The following is a 25,909-nucleotide window of genomic DNA, read 5'->3' on the forward strand; positions in this document are numbered from 1 at the left end:
GAAGCCGGCTGTCGGGATTAAGACAGTCGCTTTTCCAATTGCATCCCCAATTATATGACCCAAGTTGGATATAGTTATCAGTTATGGGGATGAGTTTGGGGTGCGGTGCCCCCTGGGTTGGTGTGGCTGGGCTGCTCTGGGGTGGCACACTTTAACACTTTATTTAACACTTTAACACCTTCAAGTATTTTTTTTCTCTTATTGTGTGTATATATATTTATGTTTATTTATTTTTCTTAGCATTTTAATTACACCTTTCACCTATTAACACATAGTTTTTGCTTTATTCTTATTAACATATACTAACACTTTAGTCTCTCACTGGTGTGCTGCACTGGGGTTCTGCACCTCAGACTCTGACCAAGTGATAGGGACCTCCGGTATCAGAGACGCTGTGACGGGGCTTGAAGACTAAAAACCCCCATACACCTAAGTGATTTCTAGACGATCACACGATTTTCGACTCGGCGCACATTCAGTCTTGTTGAAATCGTGCATTTTTTCAACTTACATTGCAGGAAGATTTGATTCCATCACCACCAGCACAGATCATAGAGGTCTTGACAGTGGAGCGCCACCAGGCACTAGTAGAGTAGGTTGCATGGGCAACAACGGGCAGGGTGGCCTGCTGGAGGATGCTGGGAAGAGCCCCACCGGCTGCAGAGAAAGATAAGTTAGTATTCTAAAAATAAATAATAATACATAGTCAGTGGCATTACTTTTTTACATTACTTCTGTGTGCTCTATAGAGGCAGAGATCTACGGTCACACAAACGGCAGTTAGTCAATTTAATTGGAATCAGTATGGAATGCAGTCAGTCGGGATCCCAGCTGCCAGAATCCTGACACCGGCATCCCGACAGGGCTAGCATACCGACACTTGTTTTGTATGCTAACCCTCTCCCTACCACCCTCCCTGTTTCTTGCCTAACCTCCCCCTCTAGTGCCTGAACCTAACACCCCGCAGCACCTTTAACCAAACCCTCCCCCCTTAGTGCCTAAAACTAACCCTCCTCCTAGTTCCTAACCCTCCCCGCCACCCTGATTCTTACCTTCAGGTCGGGATGTAGGCGCTGGGATTGTGATAGGCATCGGAATTCCGGCACCAGTAATATTAGTGCCGGCATCGTGGGATACTGACTATATCCCATTTCATCAGATTCCTCTGAAATAGCAGCAGAATTATTCCCTTTGTTTATTTTCTATTTCATTTCTATTAAATTATAAAGTATAGGTTTTCATCATTCTCATATTTTTATTTGATCTTTTACTGTACTTATGATTCTGACAATGTTGAATATATATATATATATATATATATATATTTAACAAAATAAAACAGACATGTCCTTTCCTAAAAATGTGCTATTGCTCTTATGCCTTTTTCATTTAAGCCTCTCCAATTATATATTACTATAAAATCTAGCCCATTTTATAGACAAAGCTGTACACGGAGAACTTACTGGTGAGTCTTCCCCAGCGTGAAACAACGCAGTTGTAGTTGTGGGCCAGGATATCGCCATCAGAGGTTAGTGTAGCCACTTTCACAGAAGTGTTCAGGGTAGCACTGGAGGCCAGCCAGAGTATAGCAATATCAAAGCTGCAAAAATACAAATATTGAGAATATTCCAATAGGTAAAGGAAACATGCATAATCTGAATACATTGTATATTATATTGTATAAAATAACATATTGTTTAAAAGTGTTCTATTTTGTTAACCATGCTGTCAGTGGTTGTTACTGTCAGCGAAGAGGTTTACTTATTGGCTAAAAATACTCTATAGACAAAATAAAGCAAGAGGTGGGGTAGCACACTTCATACTTGCCAACTTTCCCTCATTGTCAGGGATACTCCCTGTAATGGTAGCAATCTCCCTGTCTCCCTGAAGAGTCTAGTAATCTCTCAAGTAAGGTATAATGAAATGTAATCAATGAGATAGTAACAGAATAAAACTTAACTTTTATTTATGAACCTTAAAAGGATGACGTACAACAAATGTACATTAAGATCATCCAATCCGGAGGATCATCCAGTCCGGATTAATAGGGATTAAATAGGTAAATGACGTATACATATAACAGCTAAACATACAAATCATCCAATCCGGAGGATCATCCAATTCGGACTAATAAGAATAAATAGATGATACCTGGCGTAAGCAGAGTTACTTAATGAAGACTTAACTGCAGACTTTCAGATTTAATTTGAGGGTAATTACATCCAAATCAGGTGAACGGTGTAGTAATTACAACGGTTTCTATATGTGCCTCCCATTTTTTAAGGGGCCAAAAGTAATGGGACAAACTAAACAATCCTAAATCTAACTTTCACTTTTCAATACTTTGTTGCAAATCCTTTGCAGGCAATTACAATCTGAAGTCTGGAACGCATAGACATCACCAGACGCTGGGTTTCATCCCTGGTGATGCTCTGCCAGGCCTCTACTGCAAATGTCTTCAGTTCCTGCTTGTTCTTGGGGCATTTTCCCTTCAGTTTTGTCTTCATCAAGTGAAATGCATGCTCAATCGGATTCAGGTCAGGGGATTGACTTGGCCATTGCATAACATTCCACTTTTTAGCCTTCAAAAACTCTTTGGTTGCTTTTGCAGTATGCTTCGGGTCATTATCCATCTGCACTGTGAAGCGCTGTCCAATGATTTCTGAAGCATTTGACTGAATATGAGCATATAATATTGCCCGAAACATTTCAGAATTCATTCTGCTGCTTTTGTCAGCAGTCACATCATCAATAAATACAAGGGAACCAGATCCATTAGAGTTCCCTTGTATTGTATCCCAGATCCATTGGCAGCCATACATGCCCACGCCATGACACTACCACCACCATGCTTCAATGATGAGGTGGTATGTTTTGAATCATGAGCAGTTCCTTTCCTTCTGCATACTCTTCTCTTCTCATCACTCTGGTACAAGTTGATCTTTGTCTCATCTGTCCATAGGATGTTGTTCCAGAACTGTAATGGTTTTTTAGATGTTGTTTGGCAAACTCTAATCTGGTCTTCCTGTTTTTGTGGCTCACCGATGGTTTACATCTTGTGGTGAACCCTCTATATTCACTCTTGTGAAGTCTTCTCTTGATTGTTGACTTTGACACATATACACCTACCTCCTGGAGAGTGTTCTTGATTTGGCCAACTGTTGTGAAGGGGTTTTTCTTCACCAGGGAAATAATTATTTTGTCATCCACCACAGTTGTTTTTCATGGTCTTCCGAGTCTTTTGGTGTTGCTGAGCTCTCCGGTGTGTTCTTTCTTTTTAAGAATGTTCCAAACAGTTGATTTGGCCACACCTAATGTTTTTGCTATCTCTCTGATGGGTTTGTTTTGATTTTTCAGCCTAATGATGGCTTGCTTCACTGATAGTGACAGCTCTTTGGATCTCATATTGAGAGTTGACCACAACTGATTCCAAATGCAAATGTCATACCTAGAATCAACTCCAGACCTTTTACCTGCTTAATTGATAATGAAATAACGAGGGAATAGCCCACACCTGTCCATGAAATAGCTTTTGAGTTGATAGTCCCGTCACTTTTGGCCCCTTAAAAAGTGGGAGGCACATATTGAAACTGTTGTAATTCCTACACCGTTCACCCGATTTGGATGTAATTACCCTCAAATTAAAACTGAAAGTCTGCAGTTAAAGCACATCTTGTTTGTTTCATTTCAAAACCATTGTGGTGGTGAATAGAGGCCAAAATCTGAAAATTCTGTCAATGTCCCAATATTTATGGACCTGACTGTATATGTCATAACAGCTCTTTCATTCTGCAGCAGCCTGAGGGCCGACCACGCCCCCCCTTCGGCCTCGCATAATGCAAACCACCCAACCCCCCCTCTCCTCCAGCACCGCTGCAACACTGGACCACCGGTGAAGAAGCTAACCATAATGGACTGGAGCACTATGGAGGACTGTGCTTTCTAATGCCCTCCCAGCGCTAGTAAATGGCAGCAGCGGAGCCTTCACGTCATGTGACGTCACTGCGTGTGACGTCACATAGCTGCTGCCCGCCACTGCCACCGCACCGCGTCTTCGTGCAGCCCGTCCCAGGCAGTGCACTGACCACCGGCACCACCACCGTCACATGCTCTCAGCTCCTCCGTTTAGGGCGGCTGGTGACTCCGTGATAGCAGCAGCACTGGGTGTGATCCCCCAAAAGGTGAGCTGCCTGCTTTTCATTTTTCTGGCCAAACTGCTGCTGCTGTTGTAGTACTATATGTATTGATATGTATGTATATCAATCATATACATAATAGAATTTTATTGAATATTAAAATATATATATGTGTATGTATGTATGTATGAATATATATATACAATGTGTGTGTGTGTGTGTGTGTGTGTGTGTATTTATACTGTGTGTGTTTTTATATATATATATATATATATCACTGTGTGTGTATATTATATATATGTGTATATACTGTGTGTGGACTACACCCATTCCAGGGCCATAAGGAGGGCAGTGCGGTCGGTGCCTTTGCATAGGATGGGGTGCCCAGGGGACAGAACCAGCCATACTCACCTGCCACCACAGCCCGTGCCCGTCTCTGTATTCCCGTCTCCCCCACTGTATTGGAACCGTGGGATATGTACTGCTGCTCAGAGTGTCCTTAGGACACCCCAAGCAGCACCCTAGTTACCTGGTGAAGTGGCACGGGACGCAGGGTTATAGGTTATGATGGACTGGCACTCTGGTACGGGGCTACTCATTTCTATAAAGTGACACTAATGCTGGCCATACACGGTGCGATGCACTGTGTAGTGTGACTGCCGATCTGTCAGCAGACGGGTCGTGCTGTCACTGCCGGCAATCGTGCGGTCCCTGCTGACCGCACGGTATGCCGGCTCCCCCCTCCACCATTTGAATGGGATCGTACATCGCATCCCAGGTCAGATGGTTTTGCAGGAAGACCTGGGGATGCGATGTACGACCCCACGGGAGCGCGCAGAATGATATCAGGTACGATATCGTGCCCATACATGGCACGATATAGCACCTATAACGTGCCGTTCTGTCGGATTGGCACATATATCGTGCCGTGTATGTGGGCCTTTACACACTGCATAATCTGGTGACTGACCACCCGATACAGTATGTCGTTCACCGGCACCATTGACCTTGCAGGCATCGGCAGCTGGGTCGCTTCACCGTCCCTGCATGCATGGACAACGGAAGTGCGCAAAGTGGGTACATACTAAACAATGTGCCCAATATGTCTGCCCAATCCATGGGATTGGGCAGGCATATCGTCTAGTGCAGCGGTTCCCAAACTGTGCGCCGTGGCACCCTGGGGTGCCTCAAGACGCTTGCAGTGGTGCCTCAGGTTAGTGGTCCACCACCATATCATATTATTTATGGTCAAAGTAATGTAAATATGTGGACAAACAGAAGTGCATACCTTTCCCCCACCACATAACTGAGCCTGGATGACAGGTAAGTACAATTTACTTCACTTTACTTAATTATTTTCTGAATTTCTGAATAACAGACTTAATGTTAGGGGTGCCACGAAAACATTTCTGATACTCTAGGGTGCCATGATTCAAAAAAGTTTGGAAACCTCTGGTCTAGTGTGTAGTACCCACCTTTACACTACCCCTGCCAACCCAGCTGACTTCAGCTGTGACCTGAGGTCTTACAGTGCAGAGGCGGACTTCCTTCCCATAGGAAGGATCGGGCCTCCAGGAACCAACGCCATCGGAAGAGGTTGTTGCTTCCCACACATAAACTAAAGTTTTCTGAATACTAGGCGTCCTAATAATAATGGGCTTGTTACAGAAAACATGCAGAAACTAGCGTTTCCACATGTGTAAAAGGTCTATAAGGGATAATGAATAGGCCCCTAAACACAAACCACACCTCTAGTTATGCACCAACATCAATAGTCACACTGCACAGCGCGGGTCACCCCCCCGGTAGCAGCACACAATAGGCCCTAAATAAATGTCAGCTCCAGGCCCATTAGGACCTTAATCTGGCACTGCATAACAGATGTTTTCCTATGACTATAATTTGTGAGAAGTAATCTTCATTAAGTAACTCTGTTTACGCCAGATATCATCTTTTTATTCTTATTAGTCCAAATTGGGTGATCCTCCAGATTGGATGATTTGTATGTTTAGCTGTTATTTGTGTACGTCATTTACCTATTTAATCCCTATTAATCTGGATTGGATGATCCTCCGGATTGCATGATCTTTATGTATATTTGTTGTACATCATCCTTTTAAGGTTCATAAATAAAAGTTAAGTTTTACTCTGTTATTATCTCATTGATTACATTATATTATACCTCACTTAATAGTGCCCCAGTATAGACAAAATGTGTCTTTCCCCCTCTTTTTGCCTAGAGCAAAGGCACTTGTTTTGCATGTGTACAGCACAAAGTCTATGGGTGCACCACCAACTCCAAGTTATCCAGGATTCTCTAAAGTGATATATTAGCATGTTGTTTTTTTCTAATATTTTGATTATTTTCTAGCTATCTTGTTTAGCTACCAATCTAGATTTCTTCACTTGTGCGGACTCATCTCTGTCTTTTTTGAGTCTAGTAATCTCCCTGATTGCACCTTACCCCCATTATGTAGCTGTTATATAAAAAAACCCAGAGATATATATATTAAAATGGGATAATTAGTATAATTTCCCTGCATTGGTTATAAGGCACAATGATCCCTATGGCTACTTGCATTTTCTTTAAAGTATTAGTGTGTTTTCATCAACAAGTAGATCTTACTAACTGCTTTGGGTCTCATTTAAATTTGTATGTAAATCAATTTTATGACACGCCTCTAAGATATAGTAGTACATGCCCACTTTACAGCTCGTTCTTAGGTGTTGTTTTCACAATCTCCCTCAAGTGTTTTTTCAAAAGTAGACAAGTATGACACTAAACACTACAAACATTGGAAGGTTTTTTTTGTTTGTAATGCACTAAATTCATTTTGAAAGGATTAATAGGTGCAGTAAGTTACTAAACCCAAAACAAAGGGACATTCTCATTCATGGGGAGCTTTTATATAGATACAGTGACTAATGTCACTTCTAAATCTCAGGGTTTCCAGTCAGAGAGTTCTATGATGATCTCTCTAAAATAGATAGCACTGTATTGTATATACTTAAAGTAAAAATACAATAATAATAGACATACTCTGCTCCAGGGAAGTGATCACGCTCTCTAAGTACTTAGAACAAGACCTTATCCCAAAAGGCTTAAGAGTTTTCAAAAATCCCACCTTTGAACCAAATACCATTGATTTCCAAAAAAGATGGAACGCTATTTTAGACACATGTTCCAGAAACCTAATTACTTTAATTATTGAAGACAGAAAATCCTCATTAAGAACCATTAATGAGAAAATAGAACAACTAGAAAAAAAGTTTGAACCACTGCAAAGAATGGATGACTAGCAAAACTTACTGAGTATGACAAACGAAAAAATTGGACAATTGGAAGAAAACATAATGCAACATAAAAAGAGAAAATACTTAAGAGATTTAGGAGAAAAAGATAAATTCATGAAAACAGAAAATGAAAAAAGATACCAAAAAATGAATGCAACGTTACCTTATTGGGAAGGGAATAAAAGACATCAAAAGATACAAGATTACACCTACAAAAAAGAACCACTGCTCAAACAAAATCCTAAAACCACAGGAGAACAGAGGAAGTACAAACCTTATAATCAGAGGAATTTTTCGTACAATCATTCTAACCCATATAAATTAATCAAACAATCATATGAGAAAGGGATGGAAACAGCAAAGAAAGAAGAACGTACAAGTTTCAAAACATTGCTACAAACCATAGAAGAAAAAAATAGAGAAGACCACACATTAAGAAAAAAAACTACAAAAAAGAAATCATGCAGTAAAATTTTGGAAGTGTTTACGACTCAGATGAGGATTTTTTTGATGAAATTTGGAGCTCAGACAACCCCCCGGATTACAGAAAACACACACAGACAAAAAGACGCAATATTTCCATACAAGAGGAACAAGAGGGGGTAAGAGAAAAAAGAAATCAGAAATAATAGAAAATGACAAACAAAAAGAAACAGTATACAATTTAAGTCGGAAAGAACTTACAATAGATCAAATTGGCTTATTGAGAAAAGGACTAAAATTCTCTCCCGAATCCAGACTTAACAAGTTTGATCTATATATCGACACTCAAAAACATATCCGTAAACTATGCATTAAAAATATTTTCAAAAAAATCCAAATATGAATGAAATAGTTTCCTCCCACCAAGAATACAAACACATGAACTACAAACCTAAATCTACATTTTATCCCAACTACATTAAAGGACCACACATAACGACATTTCAGCATCTGATTGAAGACGAAATATCTAAACTTCCTGAAAAATCAAAAATCCCATTCAATTTAACAATGAAAGAAAAACAAAGCTTGAAAGAACTAAAAGATGACAAAACCATCGTAATCAACGCCGCAGATAAAGGCGGCGGCATCATAATAATGAATGTGGAAGATTATACAAAAGAAGCGGACAATCACCTTTCAGATATAGAAACTTACAGTCGATTAAAGAATGATCCCACTAAACAATTCAACAGACAATTGCAAGATCATCTTGAGGAAGGCTTGAAAATGGGAATCCTAACGAAGAAAGAATACGAATATATTTACGCAGAACATCCACGTATCCCAACCTTCTACCACTTACCTAAAATCCACAAGAGATTGGAGAGCCCACCAGGAAGACCCATCGTGTCAGGTATAGGGTCCCTTATGGCAAACCTGTCAAGATATGTAGACTCTTACTTACAAGAACTAGTATGCAAACAAAGGAGTTTTTTAAAAGACACGACAAACATTCTTCAAGTATTAGAAACAGTCCAATGGAAAGACACTCACCTTCTTTGCACAAGCAACATAAAATCCTTATATACAGTAATTAATCACCAAGACGGATGTGAAGCAACAAGATTTTATCTTTCTACACAGACAAGCATCCCGAACAGATAAATCAATTTTATAATAGAAAACATCGATTTTATTCTTACGCACAATTATTTTTGGTACAACGATGAATTCTTTTTACAAACCAATGGGACCACTATGGGAACTTCATTTGCACCCAGTTACGCTAACCTGTTTGTAGCGTACTGGGAAGATAACAACATATGGACAAATAACCCTTTTTTAGACAAATTGATTTGTTGGCGTAGGTACATAGACGACCTATTCTTCATCTAGAATGGCTCGAATGAGGAATTACAACAATTCATTCTACATATGGGAAACAATAAATATAATCTGGAGTTCACACTACACAAAGCAAAGATTTGATTATTTATTTGGATTTGGAAATTTTCATCAAAGATACAGATAAACAAATTCACACTCGTAATCATACAAAAGAAGTTAATGGTAATAACATCCTACCAATCCAAAGTAACCATCATAGGAAATGGATTCATAACATTCCAGGAGGACAGTTCAGACGCATAAAAAGGAACTGCACCGAGATTTCTTCTTATCAACATCAGACTACAGAGATGAAAGAAAGATTCGTACAAAAAGGATATAAAGAGAGTTTTCTTCAACAGGAAATAGAAAAAATATCTAAATTAGAAAGAAGAGAACTAATTACATACAAAAAGAAGAACAAAGAAGACTACGGACCAATTTCCTTCATCACCCAATTCAGTGGAAACCATACCACAATAGAAAACATTCTCCAGAAGCACTGGAACATATTGTTCCTGGATAATGACATTAAAACAATAATAACAGAGAAACCACGAATAATATACAAAAAAGCAAAGAATTTAAAACAACATTTGACACAAAGTTTCCTACTGAAATTTGAAACAACAGGAAATACAGGGAAAAAAGGTTTCTATTTTTGTACCAAATGCATGGGATGTAAGATCCGAAATTCAAGTACAAAACCAACACAGAATTTTATATCTTCAATAACCAAAAAAGAGTATAAGATAAAAGAAACGATATCATGTGAAAGTGAAGGAGTCATCTACTTACTCCAGTGCCCCTGTGGGACTCAGTACGTAGGACAAACAAACCGTAAACTTAAAGTAAGGATATCAGAACATATCTACAACATAAAAAGGGGCCACACCACTCACAGTTTAACAGCCCATTTTCTTAACCATCATAACAGAGACCCTAAGGGGTTGAATTTTTTCGGAATGCAGAAGATACTGCCCAATTGGAGAGGAGAAGATGTAGTAAATCTCCTGAAGAGAACAGAAACAAAATGGATTTTTCTTTTAAATACTATGGAACCGAATAGTCTGGCATACAAACACATATTTATATTTTTAAAATTTTTAAGCATAATAAACGTTTTAAACATTTTTTAAACAATTTTTTTTTACATTTTTTATTTATTTGGCCCAGGAACATGTGCTTGGTGCCAAAACCTGAGGCACATCCAGTAACAACATCCGGTTTTTTAAATAAATCATCAATAAAGTTTTGCCTATTTAAAGAGCTGTGGGAGCTGATTCTCCCATTCTTGAGAAAGGACCTAGATGGTCTGAAACGCATAGAAGTCAAGGAGGAAGGAGGAAGCAGCCAAGTCAATTCCGACAGCGCCCAAGTACAACATCCGGCGCCGTGCGTCTGACGCCATCAACCTGCGCCGCGGCACAGCCGACTGCCCGCAACAAGTCCCTGCCAAAGAAGCAGAAGGAAACCCCTGACGGAGGCAATTCCAAAGAAGATCGGCGGTAGTGACAGTTAGTACGGGCACAGGCGGACTACCATCCGGAGCGGGCTCTGACCTTCCTCCCAATTAGTCACATAAGACTATAAACATCAATGTTATGTTTTATGTTATATGTTTATTATGCTTAACACATTTACATAGTGCTCTTTCCTATTTTTAAAAATACTCTGCACCATCGCCGATAGTACGTCTTTGTACGTACACCGGCGGATACATGCCGCAGTTGGTGGGCATCTCAACAGGACGCTCATCAGCTGTGGCATTAGCAGAAACACGCAGTTGCGGTTATTACAAAAGTCACAGCCACTACTACCTCTGAATTACCCCCACACAGTGCAGACAATGGCTCTCAGCTACTGGGAGGAGGGACCCGGTGGCCGATCAGGGAATGGCTAACCTTAGTGCTTCCTGTGCCGCCGGAAGAAAAAAATGTGGTGGCGTAGAACCATCAGATCTATGCCATTGATGACATAACCATCAGGAGCAAATCATCGATGAATGTTAACCATTGATGGTTTATGGCCAGGAATGTTGACATGACTGATTGTTATCAGGCATTGCATTTTTTTAGGGCTACAGAGGATGTGCTATTGGGCAATTTGTTGCAATAAAGAAGCATGAAAATGCCGTATCCAGCAAGTCATTTTCTAAATAAATGAATATTAAGTTTCTGACATTGAAGGAAACATAGCAAAATTCACCCTTCTCTGAAACATAGTAAACAAATTATTTTTTAGGGTTAGTTTCACATTAGAACCACAATCCAAGGCAGTAAATGACTGGAAAATTAAGCTTCATAAAACCACATATCTGCCAATGTTCACTGTCTACCTTTTGTCTAGTATAGATTTTATATTATGTTTTTACTTGAACTTCAAAGTCTTTTAGTCAGATGTGATAATTGTTCCTAATTTAGTTCCCTACCCAGCAGCGACATTGTTGGTATTCCAGCTGGCGTGCTGCCTGGTGCTAGACACGGCAATAATCTGTTCAGTGCCTTCATTAACACTGAGGTTGTGATCTCCCAGAGCCACACGGAAGGAGAGGTTACTGTTGCAGAGGATGAGAAGAGGGAACATGGTATTAGCACTGTGTACTGTCAGTCATTTTATAAAGCATGAACCCAAATATATTCATCAATTTTATAATAATGTGATAAACACAGCACAAAACAACTGTATGTGCCAATTATAATAATTACTAAAAGAAACAAATATAATGCATTGAGTATATGTGGAGTGGGACAACAAGATCTCAAACCTCTATTTAACTAGCATAATTAGCAGAACAATGGAGATCCCTCAACTGGAATCCGCAGCATCCCAAAATATACTCTAATAGGAAACCAGTGCACAAGAGAAAAGGGGTGTTGAATGGTGGTATTGGTAAGAATCAACCAATACACAAAAAGCAATCTACGAAGCCTGCCTGTTAATATGTAAATCACTGTCCTATAAAGAGCCCCATACACTGTGCGATATACACCTTGCGATGCGACGGCCGATCCGATGGGCAACATATCGGGCAGTCCCCACACACTGAGCGATCCTGTGGCCGACAACCCGATATGCCAGCACCCCCCCACTCCCACACGCATAGCACTGCATGGGATCCTTCATCAATCCCCCAGATCAATTGAACAAGCAGAAAGATCTGGAGGAGCAAGGGACCACCCCACAGGAGCGGGCAGCAGACTATATCATGCCCACACACGGAACGATATAGTGGCGATATCGTTCAAAACTGTCGGATCACCCACTATATCGCTCCGTTTGTGGGGGCCTTAAGACAGAGAAGCACCCAACTCCTAATACCGCAATTGAGTTTAGGTATATTATTGTATCTGATATACTGTATATCAATGTTCAGTAGTCTTTAATACCTTCTTGGAAAGAAGCCTTCTATTTAACAACTAGATTAAGTATTGCAGTAAATATTATATAAGTGATCTTAGTGGACTAGTAACAAAAAACAAGGCCGGTTTGTTACCTGTCCACGCAGTGAGCTGCAGTCAGCACACGGTTAGAACGGATCAGGGAAGCTCCACAGGTGTGGTACCAGCTGCTGCCTGAGCGATATTGGAGGGATGCCTGGAGAAACACAATAACAGAACATTACTTTATGACTCAGTGAACTAAATAGTAAAAGCTTGGATATAATGATCAACACATGTTACTTAATGCTTGATCCTGCAAATAGTATGAAATAAAACATACTGTATGTATGGAAGTTGTGCTAATATGTAAATAAACAAGAATGTTCATATTTCCTACCTAAACCTTTCAATGAAGTTGTGCTATTTTAAAATCTATTCATGAGTCATAGAGTCCAAGGGCCAAATGTAATAGGGTGAGAGTTTAGAAATTGTGAAAGAGTTTAGCAGTAAACTGTCACACTTATTAAACTTAGCAAATGTAATCAAGGCCAAGAACATGCAAGCTCGCATGTTTTTAGACTCAAAAACTCTCACGATTTAAACTCTCATCCAGATGTTTTCCTGTTTTGGAGATAAAACTCAGCCAATGTGATAGTTTGCTGCTAAACTCTCACATTTTCTAAACTCTCACCCTATTACATTTGGATCCAGGTGTGTGTAGTATGAGCCGTGTATCACATAGTTCAGGGATATGAAACATTAAGCCTGTGATTCCCAACCTTGGCCTTCAAAGTACACTAACAGTCCATGTTTTAAGGATATCTCTGCTTGAACACAGATGGTAAAATCAAAATGACTGAGGTACTAATTAAGTCACCTGTGTGATTTATGGCTAACCTTAAAACCTGGACTGTTAGTGTGCCTTGATGACTGAGGTTAGGAAACACTGCTTTAAGCAGATTATGTGGCCATACTATGCTTCAAGTTACAGTCACTGAATCTTAAATGTATAATAAAATATATATAATTGAGCCATATAGTGAACATGAAGTTGCTACACATTGACAATTCTTAAATGCTTGACAGTCCATTTATGGACACACAAGGGTTCATGTAGAGTTGGATGGAAGCCTCTTTTTCTCTTGCATAGAACACACATTTCCATAGAGCTCATGTGCACACTAAAGACTTACACTTGCGTCCATCTGCAGATCAAGTCATATCTTACACTTACAGTACCATATGGTTAGTGATTTGGAATGGCAGAGGGAATAATAATAATAATGTTATTTATAAAGCACTTTTCTCCTAATAGGACTCAAAGTGCTTTACATTTGCCCTTTACAGCTCAAAATACAAAACAAACCTAACAAGGGACATTAGTGAAATGCTTTGGTGAATAGGTGAGTCTTGAGTCTAGTTTTGAAGGATTCTAGTGTAGAGGCTTCTAGAACTGTGCGGGGAAGCGAGTTCCATAGAGTCGAAGCCGCAAAGCTGAAAACTCGACCCCCAAATGAATTCCAGGAGATTATAGGTACTATTAATAGTCCTTCATCAATAGATCGCAGTAATAGAGTGGGACAGTAAGGGATCAGAAGCTGCTTTAAGTACCTATGGCCCTGGTCATGTAGGACTTTGAAAGTCAGTAAGCCAATCTTGAAAACTATTCGCCATCTTACAGGCAGCCAGTGAAGGGAGTAGAGAATGGGTGTTATGTGACTGGAACGGGGCTGGTTGGTTAATAGCCTGGCAGCTGCATTTATACCATCTGCAAGCAGTGCAATTATTTTGCAAGGAGACCAAGATAGAAGACATTGCAGTAGTCTAGGCGTGATGATATAAATTCATGTATGACTTTAGGGAGATCTTCTGAGGGATGTGCTTGATTCTGGTGAAATTCCTCAGATGATAGAATGAGGATTTAATTGTGGCTAATACCTAATGTTTCAGTGTCAAGCCACTATCCAGGACAACACCAACATTCCGCACATGTTCAGTGTTTTGTCTTTTCTCTGTTTTATCAGGGTTCAGTCACAGCCATGTCGCACTTATCCATTCATGAAGCTCAGCTAGACAGCCATTTAGGATTGTTATTGGGTTCTCAGTACCTGGAGCAAAGGACAGGTACAGGTGTGTCTTATCTGCATAGCAGTAGTAGACCAGGCCATATAGGATGAATACAGTAATATATTCCTGGTGAAGGTGACTTAGTCACCCCTGGACATGAACTCACTACGTATATCAGCAGGTAAATCTTTTGAGTGTGCTTGACCCATAACGCAAAATACACACTGATTATAATGCCAGCCTTATGATTGGTTGATTGTGGATTACCTTCTCCAGCTGATTAACCTTAATTAAGTTGTGGCTATATGACAGGTGTCTGTTAGCATTTATTACTCTTAAGCCTTACAACCATTGTGCCAAAGAAGCGACACTATAAAGTGCCACTACAAGTGCACACAAAGCAATACTCAAGAAATAACCATAAGGGGAACACCATTGTGGGTCTTGTGAGCACTGCAATAGCTGCATTTCATTATGTTGAAGCTGGATAATTGGCTGAGACAAGATCAGTTTAAAATTGAATCGCAGCGACGCCATCTTGCGACTGGCCGCAAGACGCCATCTTGGAAATGTGATCGCAAGACACCATTTTGCGAATGGCCACCCAAGCGCCATTTTAGTTAAACTCACACTTAAGTACATATGGCAATATTACTATTAGCATCATGCGATTGCACCTTTCACCATTTCTCATACACACATTAATACGCACAATTGCGCTGTTAACTAGTCGCGAATTAGCGAATGCATAAGATCCTGTATGAAAACGCTGAATATTAGCTTCATGCGCACGCATCTGCCCCAAGTTAACTAGCGTCTTTATATCAAACCCCGCATACTCACACATTACATATTCACATACAAGGTTCCATAAGCTTTAAGGTATAAGATTCAAGTATGTTCATTTATTATAATTGCTGTGAAATAAAGATTATTTGGTAACTAAGGTTTTATACGTGATAAGTAAGCCATGTTTGGTATTGTACTGATGCGTACTCTTTCAACAGTATTCCGGTATCATCAGTGTAGAGATCGCATCATGCATTCTCAACTTATGGACCGCAGAGACTTCAAGCAACAAAATGTACATTATATGACCAACTGTTAGGATTTGCAGGAGGCGGGAAAGCAGAGACCACCAGTTGTTAGAGGCTGGGTTGTGTCTATTTGAATCAACCTGTTAAATGTTCTGTAACATATGCCCTCTCCTTTAGGACCAATGGTATTAGCAACAAACTTCTCTATTGTGTTGTCTATTTCTCGGGGGGTATAAAAATGTGTGCTCTAACCATGGGTTGTTAGTCTTCTTGCTGAATGCTGATTGACAGGGGCTTCTTGCTGATGCCTACATCTGGTCCAGAAGCGCTGCATATGTATACTGTATTTGGGTCTGTATAATTCCTTTGTGCTAAATTGTACTTAGATCATAGCGTGTAACTGACTGTACTTTTACTTGAATAATACTTTGTGCTTTGGAACCACAGGTTCTAGGTCTGGAGTCTTTATTTACAGTATGACTGCGTACGCAAAATAGCGTCATCCTTAGAGGTTTATAGGCAGGATATTAGAAGGTATAGACAGGACATTAGAAGGTACAGTATAGGCAGGAGTGTATAGAGGTTCTAATTCATTATCGTTAGTTGGGGGCTCGTAATGAAGTCACTTACCTACTCACACGGCACATACGGTTATCGATATCTCACCAAAGGGTGGAGTGGCCACATGCAAGGTTTACCTGCAACCGCTTGGTGCTGAGAAATCGCTACCCATTTTCATGTGAGCCAAGGACGCTGACTAGAATCCAGGGACAAGAGAGGAAAAAGATTGTTTTCCTTTGTTGATAGAACCTAACGTTTAAAGGAGTGCCGCAGTATTGAACACGCGGCTGAGTCGCAGTTTTGCGCACAGTAAAGACGCACTTTTGTGTACGCAGCTAAAGGTTGTTATACGGTTGTGAGGTAGTCGCATTATTGTGTATGCGACTGGTTGCACAATAACGTAAACGTACTTCTGGTTGTGCTGTCACGTGTTTAAAAAAAGCTATTGAGGTTTACATTCTTTTAAATTGTTGCCAATAATTGGGTTAACATGTAGTTTTCTGCGCAGGAAAACAGTGTGTGATTGTGAGTATTTGTTTAGGGTGTAACACGGGACCTAAAGGTTAAGGGTATTGTATGACCCTTAAGTACTAGGCGCAGGGGTTGGCCTAGCAGCTCGGTAAGTAGCTTACCGTTCTATACACATCAGCAGGTGTACATGTTGTCTTTGTTGTAGGGATTGGCTCTCAGTGTGATTGCAGTGTTCAATAATTAGATTGGGTTATTTGAGCCGCACTAGGACTCTTGAGATTGTGAGCTGAGAGATAATAGGTGAGCGGGGGCATCTAGAAATTTCTTCTGTAGGTGAGCAGGGGCATCTAGAAATGTCTTCTGTAGGTGAGCGGAGGCATCTAGAAATTTCTTCCGTAGGTGAGCGGGGGCATCTAGAAATTTCATCCGTAGGTGAGCGGGGGCATCTAGAAATTTCTTCCGTAGGTAAGTGAGAGTATCTAGACTGTCTTTCACCAATTTAAATCTTTATTGAAAAACTTAGGGTTCACCCAGGATGAGGGCCAAGCGATCGGTAGAGATGTTAAATGATTTGCTGCTGTTGGAAGCGCCACTTGGGTTGGCGTGGCATATTATGCATATTAAGTACAGTGCCAATGCAACCAGGTATTGTGATTTATGGTTTAATATGACGAGGAAGAGTTTTAAACCATTTCCTAGAATTGGTAGTTTTGATAAAGATGTATTGAATAATGTCCGAGACCACATCAGTCTGATGCGCTCTTGAGGTAAAAAGGTAAAATATTATGAATGTTTAAAGTTGTGGCAGCATGCGTGGCTTAAAAATGCGCAAGCGACGCAAACTAGCGTTGTGAGCACATTGCCAGAGAATGCATCCGCGACGCTAAATTGCAATATGGGTGAGCCGCAAAATGGTGCGCACGTGCGGCAAGGTAGTGTTGTGGAAGGTATTGCCAGCAGTTCACGCACACCACCTCCACCTTATGTGGATGGAGGTGCAAGTACAGTTATCAAAAATACCCATAAAAATGTAACAAGCAATTTGTACACTCTCTTAAGCAACCATAAAGAAAATGTTCATGATGTGGATGATGAGCCTATTGTAATGTCTGCCATTTCCCATGCTGTACAGATGATAGATGCTGTACCACAACAATCACAAGTGGTGCCGTCATCTCCATCAGTAACAGTAAGGGAAGTGCTAGCCCCCTCTGCACCCGTAGAGGAAGTTGTTAATATCATACATAGCAGCAGATTAAACCCCCAGCCAGGTAACAAGATCAAAGGTAGCAGCGCTGCCAGTCTGCATCCCATTCGGACTATAACTGTTCCAAATGGAAATGCAGATGCGAACGGTGTAGTGCCCACGAGGGAAGTGGTAAGGCATTGTCCTTGGACAAGAGCAGAACTAAATTCAATCATAAATGATTTCCCCGTTCCCAAAAAGGAACTAGCCAAATGTCAAAGATTTTGAGGAATTTGGGTAGTTCTCATGAGCCAACTAATAAAGATTGGCATGTGGTGTTAAGGGCCTGTCTACCACGCAATACCGATGTGACAAAATTAATCACGGATTGTGTTTTGGATGGTGACATTCCCTTAACAGACCAAGTAAACCACAATAATATTTCCCGCATCATAACTCAATTGGGTATATATTTTCCAGTAGTAGTTAACTGGAATAAAATTTTCACCATAAAGCAAAAGGAGAGTGAATCTGCAGAAGATTATTGCGACCGGGCTCTGCAGACTATCACCCAGTACACTGGGTTAGAAGATATTAAAGATAGCACTCACCACAGGGGAATGATTGTTACCATACTCATGGATGGCCTTAAAGAAGACTTAAAGACCCGGGTTCAGACTTCACAGCCTGGCTGGAGGAGAGTCACAATAGATACCCTCATAGAATCTGCCATAGAACATGATAAAAACATCTCAAAGAAGAGAGAGACCCAGAGCGAAAAACTAATGGCTGTCAGTATCCAAGCTCTGGAAGGAATGACTGTAACATCACAGCCAGTAGACACACCTGCACTATACACACACTTGCACCTGAACAGTTACACGTCCTCACCAATCCCACACCACAGCAAACACATCCTTACCCCACATATCATACACAACCACAGGTCTCATGCTACCCACAAACTTCATACCTCCCACCATACCCTTATCCTCCATATTCCTACCCATACCCACCATCTTTCCCTCTTGCTCAACTCCCACAACAATCCTTTCATCCACCCCATTCAAAAAGATATTTTAACTGTCTCCAAGTGGGACACATATGTAAGTACTGCAAAGTGAAGAAAACCACACATGAACACGGGTTTCCCATGGGTTCATAGGCAACCCCAGTATCTTCTCCCAGGCCTTATATGACTGTTTACAATCTTTTCAATCTGCCAATGGATCTGTTCTAATGTAAAATGTGGATGATTTATTGTTGTATTTAGGTCATGTTTAAATGATATTAAACTGTTGTGCTTTATCTCTCACACACAGGACACAAGGTTGCTAAGGATAAATGGCAGCCATGCCAGGCTAAGGTCAAAGACTCGGAATACTATACAACCCAGGGGCCCAGGCATTATTTAGAGCAGTAGCTATTAATAACAAGATTTAATTGCAGGAACCTGTATACAGATACTATATCCCTAGAATTATTAAAAGTGATAGGGGGACTCATTTTTCAGGTGACATTTCCCAGAACATGTGTAAGGTGATGGGTAATAAAACCAAGATCATTCCAGACTGTCATTTCTTTTATCTGTCCCCCCTTTGAGATACTGTTTAAACAGGCAGCCTCATGTGAAAAAAAAAAAAATGATAATGAGGTTATCGTGCAGGGTCCCATGAAGATGAATAAAAATAACAGAAATTGAAAGTGTTATTAACTAACATGTCTAATGCAAACTGTCATGACGTCAAACCTGGGGAATTTGTTATGATCCGAATTTTTTTAGCTCAGGTTGTTTGACTGATCGGTGGAAAGGTCCGTGTCTGACGATTGTTGACAAAGTACCACATCCTCAAAGGGTGGCCGGGGAAGATACGTGGGTCCATTCCACTCACTATAGGGAGGTTAACCAACCGGTGGAGATACAAGGCGGAGACGAGGCCAATAACGTGGACCTGTCGATTGCAAGCTTGTGCTGGAAGGATTAAAAAAGTGATGGTGAGATACCTGAGCTAAAGAAATGTATAGATCAGTGCTTCCAGCAATGGAGTGGTCTGCTGTGGTCATCCTAGTTCTTTCTTCCAGAATTTCTGTCGTGATGATGTGTTTGGGGATACCCAGTTTCTGTGATGGAGGACCAATAGAGGAGATGGGAGCTGATTGCAGCGCTGATGGAGTGGAGTCAGGAGGAGTGTTATGCCAATCAGGGGAGTGTCTGACCAATCTTAGTACTGTTATTGTTAAGAGAGCTGTTATTCCGGATACTCGGGGACGGTGTGAAAGTTTGTCGTCTGAAGATTCCTGTATTTGTGAGCTTTGTGGGTCCCTAGTTGATGAGAACTGTATCCAACGGTGCCAACCTAAATATAACCCGTACTAGGGTGGGTATCCTTTAGAGGATTATTATAGCATGGTAGGCAAAGTGTTAAATCAAACTGATTGCTGGGTGTGTTCACATGTGCCACAGGAACAGCATAAACTAGGGTTGGTGCCATTTCCACTGAATATCACGGAAATTTTAGAATTACAGAAAGGGAAAACATTGGATGGAAAATTCCTCTCATCCAAACCACCTCATTTCAAACTCTATCAATTCCAAGTAGATTTATCACTTTTGTGTTTAAACATAACCAACCCCAATAAACCCGGGAGTTGGGAAGTGACAGGGAATAATCAGACGATGACCTTCTCACAAAGAGCTGATAATGAGTCCATAAACCATGATCTGTTACGCTCAATTAAATCTAGTGGGAAACATTTTAGGTACCGGTATAAATTGAGTTCCACCAAAGAAATTATTGGTAAGGTGCCAGATGGTTATTGTGCTAAAATAATACAGCCAGAGACTTGCATGTACCAGATGGAAGACCCAGAAATAGGATTGTTTGCAAGGGAAATGTGCTTAATGATAATGATGCATACCATTCCTTATGTTCTCCCTGATAAGGTATATTTTATATGTGGAAGAAAAGCGTATAAGTGGCCCTCCCCAAGTTCCGAAGGTTTTTGTTACCTGGGAAGAGTAGTACCAGAAGTTATGACCCTCACACATGTTGAAATGCTTGGCATACATAAAAACACACCATCACCATAACTTCACACGCAGTATGAACACAGAGGCAAACGAAATATGATACCTGGTGACATGCATAAAGCCACTCAGTTAATTAGTGAGACAACTGGCTTTCAAGTTTTAGTCGCACTGGATCCCACCAGGATCGCTCGGGGTACATTAAATTTTAGATATATTCAGGAACTTGCTAAATTGTTAGATAATATCACCGAGATGTACGATGACACATTCAGATATACAGGGAGAGAATTGCAAGCGTACAAGAAAGAACTGGTGCAACACAGGCTAGTGTTAAATTATTTAACTGCTGTTACTGGAGGGTACTGCGTAACTTTGGCCACCCAATTTGGAGTAAAATGTTGCACCTATGTCACCAATGATACCAGTGACCCCAAGGAGGTGATAGACCGGAAGATGGATTAAATTCTGCAGCTAAAATGGAAATTTCATAAGAACCATAATGCTTCAGTGGCTGAAGTAGGGGAGAATATATAAGGATGGGTCTCATGGTTGAACCCAGTGAAATGGTTCTCAGGTCTAGGTGAATGGGTCCAGGAAGTAGTCACCAGCATAGGCAAATTCATGATCCTTATACTGATTGTCATCATAATAATTGGCATATGTGTCCAGTGTGTTCCTATTGTGCTGAAGTGTGGAAAATGTAAAAATAGAGTAAAACGAAAGAACGAAACTATGATGGTGGTCAGTAATGACAATATGAATACTGAGGTAGATATAGAACTGCATTACAACCCTGAACTAAGAAATACCATCATCTAATGTATTATATTTAGACATGCATAGAATGTATTATTGAAATGTTATTTTTAAAAAAACACCTCAGATAATGTGGAGTCTCAATTCCCCTTCAAGACTGCCTTTATAAGACTGGTGCATCCCCACACCTTTCACATGATCTTCCAAGACCGCGGTGTGCGTATAATAGTAGTTTTATGTCCCCACTCAGAGACACATTATTGATGGATTAAGAACCACCTTGTGCCATCCCATAATAACACTAAATAATATATAAATGTAAGCCTAAATTAAATTTTAAAATTCAGATTGTGATAGCATGTTGTTCGCTATCAAAGGGTGGACTGTCGAAGCTGGATAATTGGCTGAGACAAGATCAGTTTAAAATTGAATCGCAGTGACGCAATCTTGCGACTGGCCGCAAGACGCCATCTTGGAAATGAGATTGCAAGAAGCCATTTTGCGAATGGCCGCCCAAGCGCCATTTTAGTTAAACTCACACTTAAGTACATATGGCAATATTACTATTAGCATCATGCGATTGCATCTTTCACCATTTCTCATACACACATTAATACGCACAATTGCGCTGTTAACTAGTCGCACATTAGCGAATGCATAAGATCCTGTATGAAAACGCTGAATATTAGCTTCATGCGCACACATCTTCCCCAAGTTTACTAGCGTCTTTATATCAAACCCCGCATACTCACACATTACATTTTCACATACAAGGTTCCATGAGCTTTAAGGTATAAAATTCAAGTATGTTCATTTATTATAATTGCTGTGAAATAAAGATTATTTGGTAACTAAGGTTTTATACGTGATAAGTAAGCCATGTTTGGTATTGTACTGATGCGTACTCTTTCAACAGTATTCTGTTATCATCGGTGTAGAGATCGCATCATGCATTCTCAACTTATGGACTGCAGAGACTTCAAGCAACAAAATGTACATTATATGACCAACTGTTAGGATTTGCATGAGGAGGGAAACCAGAGACCACCAGTTGTTAGAGGCTGGGTTGTGTCTATTTGAATCAACCTGTTAAATGCTCTGTAACATATGCCCTCTCCTTTAGGACCAATGGTATTAGCAACAAACTTCTCTATTGTGTTGTCTATTTCTGGGGGTTATAAATATGTGTGCTCTAACCCTGGGTTGTTAGTCTTCTTGCTGAATTCTGATTGATGGGGGTTTCTTGCTGATGCCTACATCTGGTCCAGAAGCGCTGCATATGTATGCTGTACTTGGGTCTGTATAATTCCTTTGCGCTAAATTGTACTTAGATCATAGCATGTAACTGACTGTACTTTTACTTGAATAATACTTTGTGCTTTGGAACCACAGGTTCTAGGTCTGGAGTCTTTATTTACTGTATGACTGCGTACGCAAAATAGCGTCATCCTTAGAAGTTTATAGGCAGGATATTAGAAGGTATAGGCAGGACATTACAAGGTATAGGCAGGAGTGTATAGAGGTTCTAATTCAGTACCGTTAATTAGTAACTGTAAGCATACAGCCGTAGTTTGAGCTGTAATTGAATTTTTTTGGATGCATTTCTCATGTAAAATGCTACCAACCCTACATGTGGCCCCAAGTTGCTTATTTTACACTCGTGGAATGTACAATTCAAGCAACAAAAGCTTGATGGACCATGAATGATGCTTGCGATGTTTAAGGTCCTTTGGGTGTTCAGGATATTGTCTGTGTGAGCAGTATAGTTAGCTAGAAAGCCAGATGTACAATCTGTGTGTGTACTATAGTCCTGCTCACCTGCCATGGCCAGGCGTTCTTTACTGCATCTGTTCCTCCTACCACACGTCCATTTACGTTTTCTTCCAAAAAGAGTTATCCTTGTGTCAATATCCTTTAGGCAGAGAAAATTATTATTGAAGAGACTTACTACTTTAAAAAAAATAAAATAAGCATTTTTTTAAAAAATCTATTTAGCTCACTAAAACAATATTTTAGCAAAATAGCAAAATATTTTATTTGGTAATAATACAATGCAAGTTTTAATATTTATTCAGTCACTTCAGTTTCCTTTCATGGTATGTTACATTTGCAAACTATGGATAATGATACATTATTATGACCTGGAACGTACTAACAAGAGGGCCTGTGTGCAGCGGGCTCCCTCCTCTGAGCGGTGGGGCTCCCCCAAACCCTGCATCTTACCTTGTGCAATCAAGCGAGTCTGTCCTTCTCCGTGGTGCAATCTTCCCAGCGATATTCAGGAAGATGGCACATGTGCACAAGAGAGCAAAGACTGTCACAGCACCAGGGTGTTTGCTTTCACTGCACGGCACCATCTTCCTGAAGATGTCACTATGAAGATGGTGCCATGGAGGATGAGGGACCAGCTGGTCTAATCAATGAAGGACATGTGCATATGGGAGGATCTGATCCCCCTGTACTCTGGGCCTGATTCAGACCCGCTCGCGAGATGTGAGCGCTCGCAAGCGGGTCAATGTTGGGCCAGTGCGCATGCACACGACGGACCCGGCTCCGTCGTGCGCATATGCGAGACACGGATAGCGACGGGCACTCGCTACAAAGGGGGCGTGCTGTCGATGGTGAGTGACAACATGCCCCCTTTAGTGGGCGTGCCGGGGGCGTGGCCATGGGAACGCCTATCGTCGAGGGGCCGGCCCCATTGACATCACTAGTGATGTCAGTGGGAGTGCTTTCGGCTCTGATAGAGCCAAAAGCACTCCTGGGCTTGCGGCAGACGAGACCCTACCGCAAGAGTCTCGTCGCTAGCCTGATGGTCGCGATGGTCTTGACCATCGCGACCATCATCATGGACGCTCGCATAAGCTGTGGGTGGTAACCCACAGCTATGCGAGCTGCCAAGAGGCCGCAACATTTAAAAAAAAAAACGCCCTGATTCAGAGCAGGCGCTCATTCAGAGCGTCCGGCTCTGAATCAGGCCCTCTGTTCCATCTGGAGGTAGCGGGAATTGTTGAATGTGATAATTGCATACGTTTTGCATTTTAAATGTTCCTATTCAATAAATGTTAACTCCTAAAGCCTAGATAATACGAATGTAGATGTAAAGGATATGCATGTAACATTAACTATTGACTGTTGTGTAATGGAGCCTAGTTATTTAATTGTGTGGACATGATCAGAAGCCTATTCTTCATGCATTTAAATGAACCTATTATCTCATTGTGGCTTTACATATATTTTGTGAACATTTTGTAAACGGTCCTATTTAAATTTAAAATGGTGAATAATAGTAATAGAACATAGAAAATAGACTGTCTTGCTATTCACCCCTGCGTGAAGTCTCTTCTCTTAAAACTATTAAGGGGAGATGTATCAAGATTTGGTGAGGGATAAAGTGGAGAGTGATAAGGTACCAACCAATTAGCTTCTAACTGTAATTTTTCAAGCACAGCCTGTAAGGAGCTGATTGCTTGGTAAAGTACTTTATCTCTCTCCAAGGCTAGGTTCCATCTTCCCCTTTAGTCTGAAAGAACTAAAACCTCTATTTTCCTACAAACGTGTTTTGCTTCGGCTTTACAATGTATGATAACATTCACTTTTTCACCACAAATTATATAATAAATTTGATATACAGTATGATAAAGCGTGATTGTAAATTTGAAGACGGAATGAAGACTAGTTGATGGAGAAAACAGAGGACTAGGGACTAGGGGGAAGGGGGTCTTTCAGAATTTGGTCACCTCTGAACAACATAAGTATGTTTAATTATTACAGTACAATAGTAATTGTAGCAAGGCATTTCAAGAAACCACAAATATAATATTTAAGAATTGCTTATAAAGATTTGCCGGTATAAATAGAATATACAGTACATGTATTTAGATAATAAAACTTACCGCAAAGGACAAGAGCAGCCAATACAAGAAGCCTGAGCATGGTGAGACGATTCCTGGGCAATTGTTCTGTAAAGACCTAACAGTGGTGTCTCCCCTTTTATATAATTGAAAAAGGCGTCAACAAATAGTGAGAATACTTCCAGATGATGCAGGTAACACAGGTGGCTAATGTGTTTCCATGTGTCCAAGAGCGTTTTAAGGGAGGAGGGGGACCGTGTGCATTCATTGTGCGGGGCCCCTCCTCTCTCCATGGTGGTTGGCAGCTGACTAATGCGGCTG

The 25,909-nt window shown here is 40.7% G+C and overlaps 1 pseudogene; it reads right to left on the reverse strand.

The window, feature by feature from the left end:
* Positions 1 to 502: 502 nt before the first annotated feature.
* Positions 503 to 25,670, reverse strand: LOC148534680 (chymotrypsin-like elastase family member 1; annotated as a pseudogene).
* Positions 25,671 to 25,909: the final 239 nt, after the last annotated feature.

The sequence above is a fragment of the Taudactylus pleione genome, unplaced genomic scaffold (assembly GCF_031769625.1).
Source record: "Taudactylus pleione unplaced genomic scaffold, aTauple2 ptg000065l, whole genome shotgun sequence".
Classification (NCBI taxonomy): Eukaryota; Metazoa; Chordata; class Amphibia; order Anura; family Myobatrachidae; genus Taudactylus; species Taudactylus pleione.